Source organism: Aegilops tauschii, chromosome 1 (genome assembly GCF_002575655.3).
Source record: "Aegilops tauschii subsp. strangulata cultivar AL8/78 chromosome 1, Aet v6.0, whole genome shotgun sequence".
In the NCBI taxonomy this organism is placed as follows: domain Eukaryota; kingdom Viridiplantae; phylum Streptophyta; class Magnoliopsida; order Poales; family Poaceae; genus Aegilops; species Aegilops tauschii.
Window position 1 is genome coordinate 474,596,936 of NC_053035.3, and position 18,186 is coordinate 474,615,121.

At 50.2% G+C, this 18,186-nt stretch overlaps 1 non-coding gene across 1 annotated transcript; it reads right to left on the minus strand.

Moving 5' to 3' along the window:
* Positions 1 to 4,645: 4,645 nt before the first annotated feature.
* On the minus strand, positions 4,646 to 4,717 carry TRNAD-GUC (transfer RNA aspartic acid (anticodon GUC)). The gene has a single exon. It is a non-coding gene; the product is annotated as a tRNA-Asp (tRNA).
* Positions 4,718 to 18,186: the final 13,469 nt, after the last annotated feature.

Sequence of the window (18,186 nt, forward strand, 5' to 3'; positions counted from 1 at the left end):
GAACCACCGTATTGTTAAGTGGGGTCCCAGTGAACAAAGTCAGAGTGACTGAAGTGATGCTCAACCAAATCCTATGTCTTCGAGCGAAGACAATGAGAGCAAATCTTATCCAGAGCTGGATGAGTCAGCTTTACTTGTAGCCCAAGTCAAGCTGCCGCGTGTGTTTGAAATCTGACCGTTCGAACACGTGTCAGTTCCTTAGTGACACAGGGTCATTTCGGACAAATCAGGTCGGGTTGCCTAGTGGCTATAAATAGCCCACCCCCTACACCATAAATTGGTGGATGCTCGAAGTTAGTGCACGGCTTTTGTCGTTTGAGAGCAACCCACCTCCGAAGCTTTTGAGAGAGAGAGAAATCCTTGCGAGGACAAAGCCCAAACACCCAGAGCCAAAGAGTGTTAGGCATCACTAAAGTCTTTCTGTCCGCGTGACCTGAAGACTTGTTACACTTGAGGAATGTGAATCCTCCAGCCGGTTAGGCATCGCGTTCTGAGCATCCAAGAGTCATTGTGGATCGCCGGTGAACGAAGTCCGTGAAGGTTTGGAAGTCTACCTTGAAGACTTACCAGAGTGATTGGGCGAGGACTGGGTGTCCTTAGCTCAAGGGGAATAAGGTGAAGACGCGGTCTTCTGAGTTAAATCTCAGCCTCCCTAACCAGACGTACAGTTGTCATAGCAGCTGGAACTGGTCCAACAAATCCTTGTCCTCACCAAGTGACTGGTTCTATCTTCTCCCTCTCTTTATTCACAGTTTGTCTTCGTGAAGTCATTGCCTGCCTGTGTTACCTGTTTGACTTCATTGTGTGACTTCTATTGTTGTTTGGCTTCATACTATCTTCCATCCTGATCATTACTACCTAGCTGCTATTAGTCATCGTGCTTTCACTTCATTGAATACCTGTCTATGGCTTGCATAGTGTAGTCTACCTTCCGCTGCATGTTAATAGGTTCATTTCTATCATTTGTCTTCGAAACTTCCATGTTTTGAAGACTTTCATAAAAATCGCCTATTCACCCCCCCCCCTCTAGTCGATAACTAGCACTTTCAATTGGCCCTTCCTTCGGGAAGTTTTGCTTCGAAAGGGCTTCGACGACCGCTGGGTGACCCGCGTTATGCAACTCGTCACCTGCGGTCGGACGGCGGTCAACATCAACGGTGAGATCGGGCCTTACTTTCCCACCTTATGTGGGGTCCGCCAGGGTGACCCGTTCTCCCCGTTTCTGTTCAACATGGTTGTCGATGCCCTCGCGGTCATCCTTGATAAGGCCAAAGTGTGCGGCCATATCCGCGGCGTAGTCCCCCACCTAGTGGGTGGTGGAGGGGTCTCCCTCCTCCAATATGCGGACAACACCATAGTTATGGTGGAGGGCTCCGCGTCCGACATCGCCAACCTGAAGTTCCTCCTCCTGTGTTTCCAACAGATGTCTGGGCTCACCATCAACTTCGATAAGAGCGAAGTGATGGTCCTTGGCTATCCTCCGGAGGAGGCTTTATCCATTGCGGACCGGTTGAACTGCCGCCTGGGTTCCTTCCCCACAACTTACTTGGGGATATCCATTAGTGATTCCAGGCTCACCGTTGCTGATCTCCGCCCGACGGTGACTAGGATGCAGCACCGGGTTGAACCCTGGAGGGGGAGGTGGCTGTCCAAAGCAGCCAGGGTAATCCTAATCAACTCTTCGCTTGCTAGCCTTCTCTGGTTTCTCATGAGCTTCTACGGCCTCCATGAGACCCTCCATTAGGAGGTTGCCAAATACCAGTCGAGGTTTTTTTGGGCTGGTGAGGGCGACAAGCAGAAGTACCATATGGTGAGCTGGCCCGACATTTGCAAACCCAAAGACCAGGGTGGCCTTGGGATCTTGTCATCTCGGCGCATGAAAATTGCTCTCCTGACCCGTTGGCTGTCGCGTATCGCCAATGGGGAGGGAGGCCTCTGGCTTACCATCATCCGTAATAAGTATCTTCGGGGCCAGCCTCTTGCCTTTTGCCAGCGTACGGGTGGATCCCAGTTCTGGCAGTCCGTGATCCAGCTTCTGCCCGTCCTTCGCATCGGCACGTCCATCTCAATTGGATCCGGGTCCTCGACCCTGTTCTGGTTCGACCGTTGGTTAGGGGACTCCCCCCTGGCTGCGCGATTCCCAGAACTCTTTGCCATTGCGGCCGACCCTCGGGTCTCTGTCGAGACGGCCCTTATTGACTTAGGGCGTCTCGCTTTCCGGTGCCCCTTCGGCCCCCTCGAGGTGGCTGCTTGGGACTCCCTCCTCCAAGACATCGCCCTTATGCCGATGAACGTCGAGGAGGACCTGGATGCCCTTTCCTGGAGCCTTGAGCCATCTGGCCGCTTCTCCACGAAGTCCTTGTACGCCGCCATTGCGCCCTCGGCGGCCCCGGAGCCCTTTAGCCTAATCTGGGACATCCGCCTACCTCTGAAGATCAGGATTTTCCTTTGGCAATGGATCCGTGGACGCCTCCCCTCTGGGGTTGAAGTCCTCAAGCGTAACGGCCCGGGCGATGGGATGTGTCCCATCTGTGGCACGATCGAGGATGCTAACCACATCTTCTTCTCGTGCTCTACTGCCCAGTTCCTGTGGGCTTGCTTTCGCGAAACGATCGGTGGACGGTGGTGCAATACCAACTTCACCGACTTACTTGCGGAGCTCAGCGCTTCCCCTACCCGCTACCGCCATATTAGATGGCCGTGCGTTGGGGTTCTCGCCTGGACGCTTTGGAACATTCGCAATAAGCTTGTTATTCAGAAGGTGCCTCTCCGACGTGCGACTGACCCAATCTTCAAAATGTGTGGTTACTTGCAGCTTTGGCGGCCGCTTAGCCGCCCTCAGGACAGGGACGTCATCACCACCCTCCTCACCGACCTCCGCTCGATGGCGCTCCACGTGGCACCCCTGCTGCCGCCCCCTCCCCCGAGCCGGACTAGGCCGTCTAGTGGCTCTATGGAGTGTGTGTTTTTGTGTTTTGGGCTTGTTGTGTTGTGCCCTCAGCATTGACCCTTATGTCTTCTCTGTGTTCTTGTGGACCTCTGTGTGCGTGTGTGTGCGCTTTGTTGAACCTTGTTGGATGCTTGGCTTGGGCGGTATGCTTTATAATATAAAGCGGGGCGAAAGCCTTTTTCGGTAATACCTTAGTTTTATACAATGCATAGGGCTGCAGTCAGTACAGATCGATGCACCAAATCTCTGCTCCTTTCACTCTGATAGCATTGGGATCCTGACAGAAATTTCGGTGAGAAATTCTTCTACTCAACTTCAGAATGTAGATTTGTCAAGGATTCTTCTCTCTGATGCTCGCACCAAGCTTCCATCCATCATACGGAATGTTGAGAGTCTTACCCTGCACTCACCCCATGGAGAGGTATATGCTTTTGGCTTTAATAACATCTTAATGACCAAACTACATGGACATATTTAAGTATACACTGCACGACTAAATTATGTATACAACACATTTTGATTAATCTTGGGGTTCGTCCTTATTCAGAAAGTCGATATTCCAATTCCAATGTTGCCATCCAAGTTCCCCCACCTCAAGAACCTGGAAATCGTACTCCATCGAGCAGCAATACCCTTCCCTCCAAGTCGTGACATCTTCTCTTTGGTCTCTTTTCTTGCTGCTTCTCCTGTCCTGGAATCTTTCATTCTGCAGATGAAGTCACTATCCGTAACACTAGAAGTTATCTACGAATAGTGTGGTACACTCTTTTTTTGTCGGAACAATGACACGCTAATTTATATGCAGATAGAGGAGGGTGCTAGCAGACCTGATCTCGTTTCTGGAGACGACAGCGAGTATTCTAGAAGAAAGCCAGAGTACCGGCATGACCGCCTCAGGCAGGTGCTGATCACAGGATTCTATCCATCCAATAGCTTGGTCGAGCTCACGATCCACATCCTCGAGAGCGCGGCTTCCCTCGAAAGTCTAACGGTAGACACGATCTACTTCTCCAATAGAAGGTTGGGCACCATTGGCAGATGCCCCGCCTCAACAAAGAATGGTCAGTGTTGGGCAATGAGCAAGACAAATGTCGCGGGAGCTCATAGAGCCGTGGAGGTTGCGGGTAGGTGCATCGCGTGGAGAGTTCCAAAGCATGTCCAGTTCAAGGTACTAGAGCCCTGTAGTCGCTGCCATAGTATCGACCAGTAGATACTGGTTACCAATGTGGCTGGTTTCAGATTTTGGGAGAACTACGTCTATATTAACATGTTTCATGTTAGTACTAGTTTGGGTTAGCAGAGAGTGCCTGCATCAGAATAAAGCTTCATGCAGTTAAAACTTCCAACTTTCCTCCTGGCTTGTCCGCCGATGAAATGGTGACCCGGTGAACCGCGCGTTGGTCATATTTATACATAGTGTTGCATGGATTGCATCGGTTTGGGGTTTCGGATATGAGACGTGAATGTCGAAGCTAACATATGAGACTTGACCAGTCAGTGCCCGCGAACACGCCCGGCGGGCACGTCCGCGGTTGTTTATGGACAAAATTATTTGTGCCCACAGGTTGCATTTCCATGACCTATTTTTACGTACTGACAAAACAGGGATAACATGGCTTGGCTAGGATGGATGAAAATGCTGCAGAAGTACTTGCAAAAAGGAAAAATCCTGTAGAAGTGCAAAAAAAATAGAAGCGCCGTTGCCGGGGATCGAACCCGGGTCACCCGCGTGACAGGCGGGAATACTTACCACTATACTACAACGACTTTGATGAACTTTCATTTGGCTAATTTGAAACATTGTTGAATTTTCAAAGTTTAGCGCACTTCCGAATTGGCGATCCGACACAAGACTCGGTTCTTCTGCTTTTGGTTTCGTCGGAAGGTTCGATCGATGAAATGCCAAATTCATCCCCGTCAAGCACATTAAACCTAGTTTTAAGCTCTAAGAGCTCAGATGGATAAAATATGCGGTATCACTTTTCCGCACCCAGTTGTTCAAGCTAGCAGATCTAGTTCTTGAGAGTTCATAGTTCTCTATTGCAAAATTTAAGCTGCATGCGGAAAAGTGATACCGCATACGTATTTACTAGATAGTGGACCAGAGGCTTCGTCGGCTGAAGCAAATAGTGCATCTCGCCAAGAACAAGAAATTCGTATTTCTCAAGTTACCCGAAATATGAGACAGTTTTTGAGCAACTGCCAGAGGTATACATGTTCTTGTTGGCTGTGGAAACGTCTATCACATGAATATATGATGCATCTAGCCCTATGATAGAAGCATCTCCAACAGCTGCCCTACTATAGAGCAATAGTGCCTTTTTAGGGAGAGCGGCGATTTGGTGCCCAGCCTCATCTGCACCCACGTTGAAAAAAATTCAAAATAAATACTGGAAAAATCCAAAAAAAATCCTATTATTTTTGGCATGCTAGATAATTTGCTGCGTGAGGTCCGCTTCAAATTTCAGATCATTTGGACACCTAAGTAGCTCTCGGCAGAAAAGACAAATTTGGTGTCTGCAAAAAATTTACTATTCATGTATTGTTCTGACCCAATTTGTCCTTTTTTTCCAGAGCTACTCATATGTTCAAATGATCTGAAATTCAAGCGCACCTCACACACCAAATTATCTACCATGCAAAAGATTATTTTTTTTTGAACTTTTGTGAGTTTTTTCTTGATCGGGTGTAGATGAGCCTGGACTCAGAAATGGATATACGATTTTTGAGCTTTTGAAAAACACAGGTGTTGCCAGTACAAATGATATTCTTGTTGTCGTTGGTGCATAGTTCAGCGATTAGTGTGTTTTCTTCACAGAAAGTGAATTGGTAATTCAGAGATTAGCCTTTGTATTTTTGTTCAAAGATTAGTATGTTTCAAAGATTGTTGAAATTATTGTTCAGTTTGCAGATTCTAGAATCATGTTCACAGATTGTACAATTGGGGAGACGCAAGAACTATCTTTTTATTCTCTATGATTTAATCTCATGGAGGAGTGGTGGGCATGAAATAATTGATTGTTGTTGAATTCAAATGAGTTTGACATGTATTTGTTATAATATGTGTGTATATTGTGGACATAAATATGCCGCGCGACTTTTTTTTTTTTGCGGTTGTTGGAGTAGTGATGCCTATTTTAGCCTTCATGGCTAGCTAGAAGGTGAGATCCCGGGTTAGCCCAATTACCAGACCTCGCCCAAGCATTAGCAAAATTCCAATTCGTTGTTTTGCCGGTCACAGGTGCCCTCTCCTCCAACTCCGGCAACGGAGTCGTCATCGATCCAAGACCCGAGGAAGCAACACCCCTAGATCCTTGTGACGCCCCCGATTTGACCGTACACTAATCATGCACGCAAATGTGTACGATCAAGGTCAGGGACTCACGGGAAGATATCACAACACAACCCTACAACATAAATAAGTCATACAAGCATCATAATACAAGCCAGGGGCCTCGAGGGCTCGAATACAAGTGCTCGATCACAGACGAGTCAGCGGAAGCAACAATATCTGAGTACAGACATAAGTTAAACAAGTTTGCCTTAAGAAGGCTAGCACAAACTGGGATACAGATCGAACGAGGCGCAGGCCTCCTGCCTGGGATCCTCCTAACTACTCCTGGTCGTCGTCAGCGGCCTGCACGTAGTAGTAGGCACCTCCAGTGTCGTAGGAGTCGTCGTCGACGGTGGCGTCTGGCTCCTGGGCTCCAACATCTGGTTGTGACAACCAGATAGAAAAGAATAGGGGGAAAAGAGGGAGAGAAGCAACCGTGAGTACTCATCCAAAGTACTCGCAAGCAAGGAGCTACACTACATATGCATGGGTATATGTGTAAAGGGGCATATCAATGGACTGAACTGCAGAATGCCAGAATAAAGGGGGGATAGCTAGTCCTGTCGAAGACTACGCTTCTGGCCATCTCCATCTTGCAGCATGTAGAAGAGAGTAGATTGAAGTCCTCCAAGTAGCATCGCATAGCATAATCCTACCCGGCGATCCCCTCCTCGTCGCCCTGTTAGAGAGCGATCACCGGGTTGTATCTGGCACTTGGAAGGGTGTATTTTATTCAGTATCCAGTTCTAGTTGTCATAAGGTCAAGGTACAACTCCGGGTCGTCCTTTTACCGAGGGACACGGCTATTCGAATAGATAAACTTCCCTGCAGGGGTGCACCACATAACCCAACACGCTCGATCCCATTTGGCCGGACACACTTTCCTGGGTCATGCCCGGCCTCGTAAGATCAACGTGTCGCAGCCCCACCTAAGCACAACAGAGAGGTCAGCACGCCGGTCTAACCCTATGCGCGCAGGGGTCTGGGCCCATCGCCCTATGCACACCTGCACGTTGCGTACGCGGCCGGAAGCAGACCTAGCCTAGTGGCGTTCCAGTCCAATCCGGCGCGCGCCACTCAGTCGCTGACGTCAAGAAGGCTTCGGCTGATACCACGACGCCGGGATACCCATAACTACTCCCGCGTAGATGGCTAGTGCGTATAGACCAAATGGCCAGACTCAGATCAAATACCAAGATCTCGTTAAGCGTGTTAAGTAACCGCGAACGCCGACCAGGGCCAGGCCCACCTCTCACCTGGGTGGTCTCAACCTGCCCTGTCGCTCCGCCACAAAGATCCACTTGCGGGTACTCCTACGAGCCGACCCGTCTTTAGTCATCACATGTGTCATGTATAAAGTATATAAGTATATACCCGTGATCACCGCCCAGGTGATCACGGCCCGATAGTATAGCACAGCAGACGGACAAGAATGTAGGGCCACTGATGGAAATCTAGCATCCTATACTAAGCATGTAGGATTGCAGGTAAAGGTAACAACAGTAGTAGCAAGGATAGGCTATGCATCAGGATAGGATATCGGAAAGCAGTAACATGCTACACTACTCTAATGCAAGCAGAATAGAGAAGAGTAGGCGATATCTGGTGATCAAGGGGGGGGCTTGCCTGGTTGCTCTGGCAAGTAGGAGGGGTCGTCAACTCCGTAGTCGAACTGGACAGCAGCAGTGTCGGTCTCGTAGTCTACCGGAGAGAAGGGGGGAAGAAACAGTAAATACAATGCAAACATAAGCATGACGATGCGTGACATGACAATGAGCGGTGCTAGGTGTGCCCTAACGCGACAGTAGGTGGTACCGGCGAAGGGGGGGAACATCCGGGAGGTATTCCCGATGTTTCGCGTTTTCGGACAGACGGACCGGAGGGGGAAAGTTGCTAGTTCGATAGGTTAGGGGGTTGTGGTGGACGAACGGACTGCGTATTCGGATTCGTCTCGTCGTTCTGAGCAACTTTCATATAGAAAACATTTTCATCCGAGTTACGGTTTAAAAGATATGAATTTTCAAAGTTTATTTGAATTTCTGGAATTATTTAAATTAAGCAAAAATGAATTATGATGTCAGCATGAGGCAATGCTGACGTCAGCAGGTCAACAGGTCGGCTGACCAGTCAAACCAGACAGGTGGGTCCAGTGGGACCCACATGTCAGCCTCTGTTAGTCTAATATTAATTTAAACTAAACTAACAGTCTAATTAGAGGGGTGGGCCCCATATGTCAGTGAGTGATTAGTTAATCTAATTATTTTTATTTATAAAACATTTTTCTTTTTCTCTTTTTTTTTAATTTTGCGACGGGGCCCGCATGTCAGTGGCTGGGCCTGCCCAGTCAGCAGTTGACTGGGTCAACCCAGTCAACTGGGACCCACGGGGCCCACTGGCAGTGGCCCTGGGGTGGCCCCAGGCCGGCCACGTCGGCCGCCGGCGCCGGAGCAACTCCGGCGACCAAAACAGCGGCGGCCCCTCGCCGGAGTTGGCCGGAATCGCGCTACGGGGCTCGGGGAGGAGCGGGGCTAGGCCCATTCGAAAGGGCTCGCAGCGCCGCATCCAGGGTGGCCGGGGCTTCGCCGGACTTGGCCGGAATCGGCGCCGGCGAGCGGCGGAGGCGGCGGCGCGCACGGGTGCCCGACGGAAACGAGGCTACGGCGGGCTATCGAGCAAGCGGAGGGGCTGGGGGGCATCTACGCGAGGTGGAGAGTGCAACGGGCTTGAGCCCGTGACCAACAGGTCACCGGAGCCTCGCCGGCGGCGAGCTCCGCGGCGCGGCGTTCGGGCGCGCGTGGGGAAGCAGCTAGGGGGCGCGCGAGAGAGAAAAGACAGGGGAGGAGGGGGGAGAGGCTCACCGCGCGGCACACGGAGGCCGGTGAGAGGCTTAGGAGCAACAGGTCGGCGCCGGGGAAGAAGGGGGTCGCCGGCGTCCGAAGTTGAAGACGAGCTCGGTGTGCTCGTTGTAGGGGCTCCGGTCTCCAACGGGCTGCATCAGACGAAGCAGCGGGCGACGGCGGTCCTTGGAGACAACGTGGGGCGGCGAGGTGGGCACGGTGGCCGTGTGAACGACGGGAACGGCGGCGACCGCGTCGGGCGTGGGGAAGGAGAGAGCGGCGCGGATCTGGGGGGGAAAGAGAGAGGCGCAGGGGCCGAGAGGTGAGCGGGGGGCGAGTGGGAGAGAGGCCCGAGGAGGCGGGGGGAGCTGGCGTCCTTATCCTCCCCGTCGCCGGCGAGGGGGTGCGGCGGGGACTGCCCCTGTTCCGACCCCGGTCGGGGGAACAGGGAAGGGGGCGAGTGGGAGAGGTGGGCTGGGCCGGGGGTCGGCCCAGTCGGGCCAGGGGTCCAGTGGGGGGAGGGCCTCCTCTTTTTTTTCTTTTTCTTTGTCTGTTCTGTTTTCTGTTGTATTTTCTTTTTTTTTATTTATTTTCTTTTCTGTTTTATTTCATTTAAAAGTATTTAGGTATTTTATAAAAATGTGTTTTCTTCACCATAATTATCAATGCAATTTCTGGCATGGCCCGAACATTTTTGTTTAAATTTTTGAAAACTTTTATTTTCCACTTTAAATTTAATTGAAGTTTGAATTAGGAGTTTGAAAAGAAATGTGTTCCAAATGTGATCAAGCCCTGTTTAGCAACATGATTAGCTTAATCACAGAGGGTTACTGTAGCATGATCCTCAGGGTGTTACAAATCTCCTCCACTACAAGAAATCTCGTCCCGAGATTTAGGAGGTAGAAGGAAACAGTGCGGGGTATTCTTCACGCAGACGATCCTCTCGTTCCCAAGTGGCCTCATCTTCAGAATGGTGCGACCACTGGACTTTGAGAAACTTGATCGCCTTCTGACGCGTGCGGCGTTCAGCTTGGTCGAGAATACGGACCGGATGCTCCTTATAGGAGAGGTCTTGCTGCAATTCGAGCACTTCATGGTCCACAGCTCGGATTGGATCCTTGAAGCAACGGCGGAGCTGTGACACATGGAACACATCGTGAACCTGAGAAAGGTTCGGCGGTAGCTCCAGTTGGTATGCCACTTTTCCATGCCTTTCGAGAATAGTGAATGGGCCAATATAGCAAGGAGCTAGTTTGCCCTTGATCCCGAAGCGGTGAGCACCCTTCATAGGTGTGACTCGAAGATAAGCCTTTTCGCCAGGTTGATAGACCATGTCTTTATGATGACGGTCATACTGACTCTTCTGACGTGACTGAGCAGTCTTGAGATTCTCACGAATAATGCGGACTTGTTCTTCGGCATCTTGGATAATATCCGGACCGAAGAGTGGACGTTCCCCAGTTTCTGACCAGTTCAGAGGGGTTCGGCACTTTCGTCCATACAACACTTCGAAGGGGGCCATCTTCAGACTAGCTTGATAGCTATTATTATAAGAGAACTCAGCATACGGGAGAGATTCCTCCCATTTCTTGCCGAAGGAAATAACACAAGCTCGAAGCATATCTTCGAGGACTTGGTTGACGCGTTCAACTTGCCCTTGCGATTGAGGATGAAACGCAGTACTGAATGACAGATGAGTTCCCATAGCTTCTTGGAAACTTGCCCAGAATCTTGAAGTGAATAAGCTGCCACGGTCTGAGCTGATAACCAATGGAATACCGTGGAGTGAAACAATCCTGGACATATAGAGCGTTGCCAACTGGCTAGCAGTGATCGTTTCTTTGACTGCCAGGAAATGTGCAACTTTGGAAAGCCGGTCAATGACGACAAGAATAGCATCATTACCTTTCTGTGATTTGGGAAATCCAGTGACGAAGTCCATCTCAACATGGTCCCATTTCCATTCAGGAATAGAGATAGGTTGCAGAGTTCCAGCAGGCCTTTGATGTTCTGCTTTGATACGACGGCAAACGTCACACTCAGCAACATAACGAGCAATGGCTTGCTTCATATTAGACCACCAGAATCTCTGACGGATGTCTTGGTACATCTTTGTACTACCAGGATGGATACACAGAGGCGTATCATGAGCTTCTTTCATAACTTCCTGTGTCATATCCAGGTTTTTCTCTGCACATGGCACCACTAGGCGGCCCTTGAAGTATAGGGTGCCATCTTCAGCAATGGTGAAGAATGAGGGCTTTCCTTCTGCGAGGTAGCGCTTAATCTTGTGGGCTTCAGAGTCATACTTCTGTTGCCTTTTGATGCTGTCCTCGAGATCTGGTTTAGCAACTAGGGTATTGAGGGAACCCTGGGTAACAACGTGGAGGTTCACTTTGCCAAACTCCTTAGGAGGGGGAGCGAGTGCACCCGGAGGAACAATATGGAGGTTCAGCTTCCTGAATTCTTCAACAAGCGAGGGCTGAACTTTATGAACCTGGAGGTGGTTGCAGTAAGACTTGCGGCTCAAGGCATCAGCCATTACATTAGCCTTGCCTGGCGTATAGGAAATACCCAAGTCAAAGTCTGCAACAAGCTCCATCCATCTTTGTTGACGGAGGTTCAGATCTGGCTGAGTAAACAGATATTTCAGACTTTGGTGGTCAGTGAAGATCTCGCAACGATTACCGAGAAGGTAATGTCGCCACTGCTTCAGCGCATGAATGACAGCAGCAAGTTCGAGGTCGTGAACTGGGTAGTTCTCTTCGTGAGGGCGCAATTGTCGAGAGGCATAAGCAATCACTTTGCGGTCTTGCATTAGGACACAGCCTAATCCTTGACGGGAAGCGTCGCAGTAAATGACAAAGTCCTTCTTAGTATCAGGTGGAGCTAGAACTGGGGCAGAAGTCAACTTGTCTTTGAGTGCCTGGAAACTTTCCTGACACTTGTCTGTCCATTGGAACTTGACACCCTTATGCAATAGGTTAGTCAGAGGCCTGGCGATCTTAGAGAAGTTCTCGACGAATCGACAGCAATAGCTGGCGAGACCGAGAAAACTTCTGACTTGCTTAACGTTCTTGGGAGGAGTCCAATCAAGAATAGCCTGAACTCGCTCGGGGTTGACGGCAATACCATCCTTAGAGATGACATGCCCAAGATAGGTTACTTCCGGTAGCCAGAATTCACATTTGGAGAACTTGGCATATAGTTGATGTTCTCGTAGCTTTTCCAGCACAAGTCGAAGATGTTCAGCATGTTCTTCTTCGTTCTTTGAGAATACCAGGATATCATCCAGATAAACCACGACGAACTTGTCGAGGTAATCCATGAATATATAGTTCATCAGACGAGAGAAGGTGGCTGGAGCATTGGTTAAACCGAAAGACATGACGGTGTACTCGTATGAACCATAGCGAGTCACGAAGGCGGTCTTTGGGATATCCTCTTCGCGAACACGGATCTGATGGTAGCCCAACCTCAAGTCGAGCTTAGAGAACACTGACGAACCCGCCAGTTGATCATACAGATCATTGATCCGAGGAAGAGGGTATTTATTCTGAATGGTAGCTTGGTTTATAGGACAGTAGTCTTGAACTAACCGGTTTGTCCCATCCTTCTTCTTGACAAAGAGAGAAGGTGCTCCCCAAGGAGAGCAACTTGGGCGAATGAATCCTTTGCGAAGAGATTTGTCGATTTCCTCCTTAAGCTCAAGGAGTTCATGCGGCGGCATTTTGTAGGGTCGCTTGGCTATAGGAGTGGTGCCTGGTTTCAAGTCGATGATGAATTCGACAGCTCTAGCAGGGGGAATCCCTGGAAGTTCTTCAGGGAAGACGTCGAGGAATTCACGCACGACGGGAATGTTTTCAATGCCCTCGAGTGGTGCAGCGTTCAATGCATTCAATGCATAGAGCCTTGCCTCGGCATTTTGCACTAGATGAGCTTGGTAAGCAACTATTTCATCTGAAGGGTGTAGCAGATGGACGGTCTTAGTGGCGCAAACTATAGAAGCAGTATGCGCTTTCAACCAATCCATACCCAAAATGAGGTCGATGTTAGACGTCTTCAGGATAATGGGAGAGGCATAGAATTCCAGCCCTTCGATTTCCACGGGGACACCGATGCCAACCAAGGAGGTTTGACACTGTCCCACGGGGGTTTTGACCAATACAGAGGTGTTCATCTCCTCACATTTAACGTCGTGCTTGTATGCAAAATCTTCTGACATGAATGAATGCGATGCACCTGTATCAAATAAAACGGATGCTGGTACTGAATTTACGAGGAGTGTACCCATCACAGTAGCAGGCTGGTCTTGAGCTTCGTTGAGATCAACGTGGTTGGCATGAGCACGACCATAAGACTTAGCATTGTTGTTGCGGGGCTGATTGTTACCACGGCCAGTTGCTGGAAGGGCCAGTTGATTCTGGTTCTGGTTGCATTCTTTAGCACGGTGTCCTGGTTGACCACACCTGAAGCACAAGCCATTATTCGGAGTGGGAACAGGAGCTTGGGATGGTGGAGCTGGAAGTCTTGACTGCCTAGATGGTGGTGGAGGCAGACGAGGTGCAGCATATGTCTGCCTTGGGGCAGATGCATTTGGACGGTACATGCTGTTCGGGATCCATATCTTACGCTTCTGTGAGGGCGGGCCCGAAGATGAGCCCGAGTCACGGTTGCGCCTGTGAGAGCTCTGGTATTCCTGCAGACCAGTTTCGACATTGATGGCCTTGTTCACCAAGGTGGCGAAATCAGCAAAGTCATGCACTAGAAGTGCGAGCTTGATGTCAGCTTGAAGGCCATCACGGAACTTCTCCTGTCTGCGTGCATCAGTTGCAATGTCCTCTTCAGCATAGCGAGACAAGTCCAGAAACTCCCGCTGATAAGCTTCGACAGTTTTGTTGCCTTGGGTGAGGTTGCGGAACTCACGCTTCTTCCGGTCCATGACTCCTTGAGGAATGAAGCGGGCACGGAAGGCTGCTTGGAAGTCTGGCCATGTGATGATTGTTCCAGCTGGTAGAGTACGCCTGTGGCTGTCCCACCATTGAGCTGCGGGTCCCTTCAAGAAGAAGGAAGCAAAGGTGACATAGCTGGCAGGGGCTACATCAGCAGACTCCATCTCATAGGTGATGTCACGGAGCCAGTCATCAGCATCCAGAGGCTGAGTTGAGCTGCGGTAGATGGTTGGGTTGAGGCGTATGAAATCTTGAAGAGTCACTTGGGTTGGCCGCTGGTTCATATTGGGGCGAGGAAACTGAGCCATCATATTTTCCATGAATTGGCGGTTCAGTTCAAACTGTTGGATCATACCAGCCATGTACTCAGGTGGTGGTGGGGCATCGCCACCACGACCACGACCACCTGGTCTAACCATCCTGCTAATATATAACAGGGGTAGTTCAGCATTGAGAAATATTTGCAAAGACAAGAATCATTCATGATGAAACATGCATAACGAGAGGAGCACGATAGCTACTACATAGTAGTCGGCATAACTTACAAAAGGGGTCATGCATAGAGTTCAGTACACAGAGTTCAGTACATAGACTAAAACATCATAGGCGGCACACAGGCTCGCGGCGACTGCAACTAATACTAACTAAGCAAGACTACATCAGTCCCAAGAGGTACTGTGGAGGTAAGCGTAGCCCGACAGCTAGTAGTGAGGCAACGGATAGCCCTCCACGTCAGCAGACTGGGGGCCGTGGATACTCAGGTGTAGAGCCCGACGCTCAGGTGGCAGAAGAGGACCAAGTGCGGGAGAGTAGCCTCCCACCTCTGGCCAACCGACACCGTGGGGCATCACGGTCCTGACTGGGTAGATCGCAGTACGCGGTACCTGTCCAGATCGGACAAAGGGGTGCAGCAGCGTCAGGGCACGGTAAAGGTGCTGACGGGTGGTGTACATCTCGTGGCGAAGAGCTCGGTTAGCTCGATCCAGCCCATCAGCATGCAGAACCAGGTGCTGATGGTAGAAGGGCTCTCGGGTGACAGTGGAGTAGGCAGCAGTATAGTATCCCTCCGCACCAACATCAGATGCTATAGCAATGTGCCTGAAAGGGGAGGTGTCCAACTCCTGATACTCTCCACGAAGACGTGTCAGAGCAGCATAGGCAGCATCGTGGACAGCCATATCGATGGTCACACCAACACCATGTGCGGTGTGCAGCACAGTAGTGGAGTCGTACTCCCGAGAGTAGAGGTGGACGATGGCACGGTACTGCTCCTGGTTAAAGTCCTGGTACTCCTCGTAGACTGTGTACTCAGGGTGCCAGCGATAACCCAGATAGGTCATCATCTCAGCTAGCACCGCAGGTGATCCCGAGGCACCAATGGCCATCGTGTGGCGAACGACCTGCCTCGTGGGTTCCATCTGAAAGCAAAGACGTTTCAAAGGAGTCAAATGACAGTGTGTGAATTGTTCAAAATACTATTCTAAGAAACAACTATGGCTTATCCAACTTTGGGGTGAATACGGTCACGGGATCCTAGTGTTAGAGTTAGTAAATTCGTTTAACCCGAGTAGAAGAGAGTTCAGAGTCCCAGAGTAAAGGTCGAGGAGTAAAAGATCCTAGTACCACCCAATGACGACGTGGGCCCGTAAGACACACAGCCATGTTAGTAAAAGTTTTGTAATGTCTAGACTCGACTTCGGCCAAGGAGTGTGGAAAGGGGGATTCCTACAGGCAGTCGGCTCTGATACCAACTTATGACGCCCCCGATTTGACCGTACACTAATCATGCACGCAAATGTGTACGATCAAGGTCAGGGACTCACGGGAAGACATCACAACACAACTCTACAACATAAATAAGTCATACAAGCATCATAATACAAGCCAGGGGCCTCGAGGGCTCGAATACAAGTGCTCGATCACAGATGAGTCAGCGGAAGCAACAATATCTGAGTACAGACATAAGTTAAACAAGTTTGCCTTAAGAAGGCTAGCACAAACTGGGATACAGATCGAACGAGGCGCGGGCCTCCTGCCTGGGATCCTCCTAACTACTCCTGGTCGTCGTCAGCGGCCTGCACGTAGTAGTAGGCACCTCCAGTGTCGTAGGAGTCGTCGTCGACGGTGGCGTCTGGCTCCTGGGCTCCAACATCTGGTTGTGACAACCAGATAGAAAAGAAAAGGGGGAAAAGAGGGAGAGAAGCAACCGTGAGTACTCATCCAAAGTACTCGCAAGCAAGGAGCTACACTACATATGCATGGGTATATGTGTAAAGGGGCATATCAATGGACTGAACTGCAGAATGCCAGAATAAAGGGGGGATAGCTAGTCCTGTCGAAGACTACGCTTCTGGCCATCTCCATCTTGCAGCATGTAGAAGAGAGTAGATTGAAGTCCTCCAAGTAGCATCGCATAGCATAATCCTACCCGGCGATCCCCTCCTCGTCGCCCTGTTAGAGAGCGATCACCGGGTTGTATCTGGCACTTGGAAGGGTGTATTTTATTCAGTATCCAGTTCTAGTTGTCATAAGGTCAAGGTACAACTCCGGGTCGTCCTTTTACCGAGGGACACGGCTATTCGAATAGATAAACTTCCCTGCAGGGGTGCACCACATAACCCAACACGCTCGATCCCATTTGGCCGGACACACTTTCCTGGGTCATGCCTGGCCTCGTAAGATCAACGCGTCGCAGCCCCACCTAAGCACAACAGAGAGGTCAGCACGCCGGTCTAACCCTATGCGCGCAGGGGTCTGGGCCCATCGCCCTATGCACACCTGCACGTTGCGTACGCGGCCGGAAGCAGACCTAGCCTAGTGGCGTTCCAGTCCAATCCGGCGCGCGCCACTCAGTCGCTGACGTCAAGAAGGCTTCGGCTGATACCACGACGCCGGGATACCCATAACTACTCCCGCGTAGATGGCTAGTGCGTATAGACCAAATGGCCAGACTCAGATCAAATACCAAGATCTCGTTAAGCGTGTTAAGTAACCGCGAACGCCGACCAGGGCCAGGCCCACCTCTCACCTGGGTGGTCTCAACCTGCCCTGTCGCTCCGCCACAAAGATCCACTTGCGGGTACTCCTACGAGCCGACCCGTCTTTAGTCATCACATGTGTCATGTATAAAGTATATAAGTATATACCCGTGATCACCGCCCAGGTGATCACGGCCCGATAGTATAGCACAGCAGACGGACAAGAATGTAGGGCCACTGATGGAAATCTAGCATCCTATACTAAGCATGTAGGATTGCAGGTAAAGGTAACAACAGTAGTAGCAAGGATAGGCTATGCATCAGGATAGGATATCGAAAAGCAGTAACATGCTACACTACTCTAATGCAAGCAGAATAGAGAAGAGTAGGCGATATCTGGTGATCAAGGGGGGGGGGCTTGCCTGGTTGCTCTGGCAAGTAGGAGGGGTCGTCAACTCCGTAGTCGAACTGGACAGCAGCAGTGTCGGTCTCGTAGTCTACCGGAGAGAAGAGGGGGGAAGAAACAGTAAATACAATGCAAACATAAGCATGACGATGCGTGACATGACAATGAGCGGTGCTAGGTGTGCCCTAACGCGACAGTAGGTGGTACCGGCGAAGGGGGGAACATCCGGGAGGTATTCCCGATGTTTCGCGTTTTCGGACAGACGGACCGGAGGGGGAAAGTTGCTAGTTCGATAGGTTAGGGGGTTGTGGTGGACGAACGGACTGCGTATTCGGATTCGTCTCGTCGTTCTGAGCAACTTTCATATAGAAAACATTTTCATCCGAGTTACGGTTTAAAAGATATGAATTTTCAAAGTTTATTTGAATTTCTGGAATTATTTAAATTAAGCAAAAATGAATTATGACGTCAGCATGAGGCAATGCTGACGTCAGCAGGTCAACAGGTCGGCTGACCAGTCAAACCAGACAGGTGGGTCCAGTGGGACCCACATGTCAGCCTCTGTTAGTCTAATATTAATTTAAACTAAACTAACAGTCTAATTAGAGGGGTGGGCCCCATATATCAGTGAGTGATTAGTTAATCTAATTATTTTTATATATAAAACATTTTTCTTTTTCTCTTTTTTTTAATTTTGCGGCGGGGCCCGCATGTCAGTAGCTGGGCCTG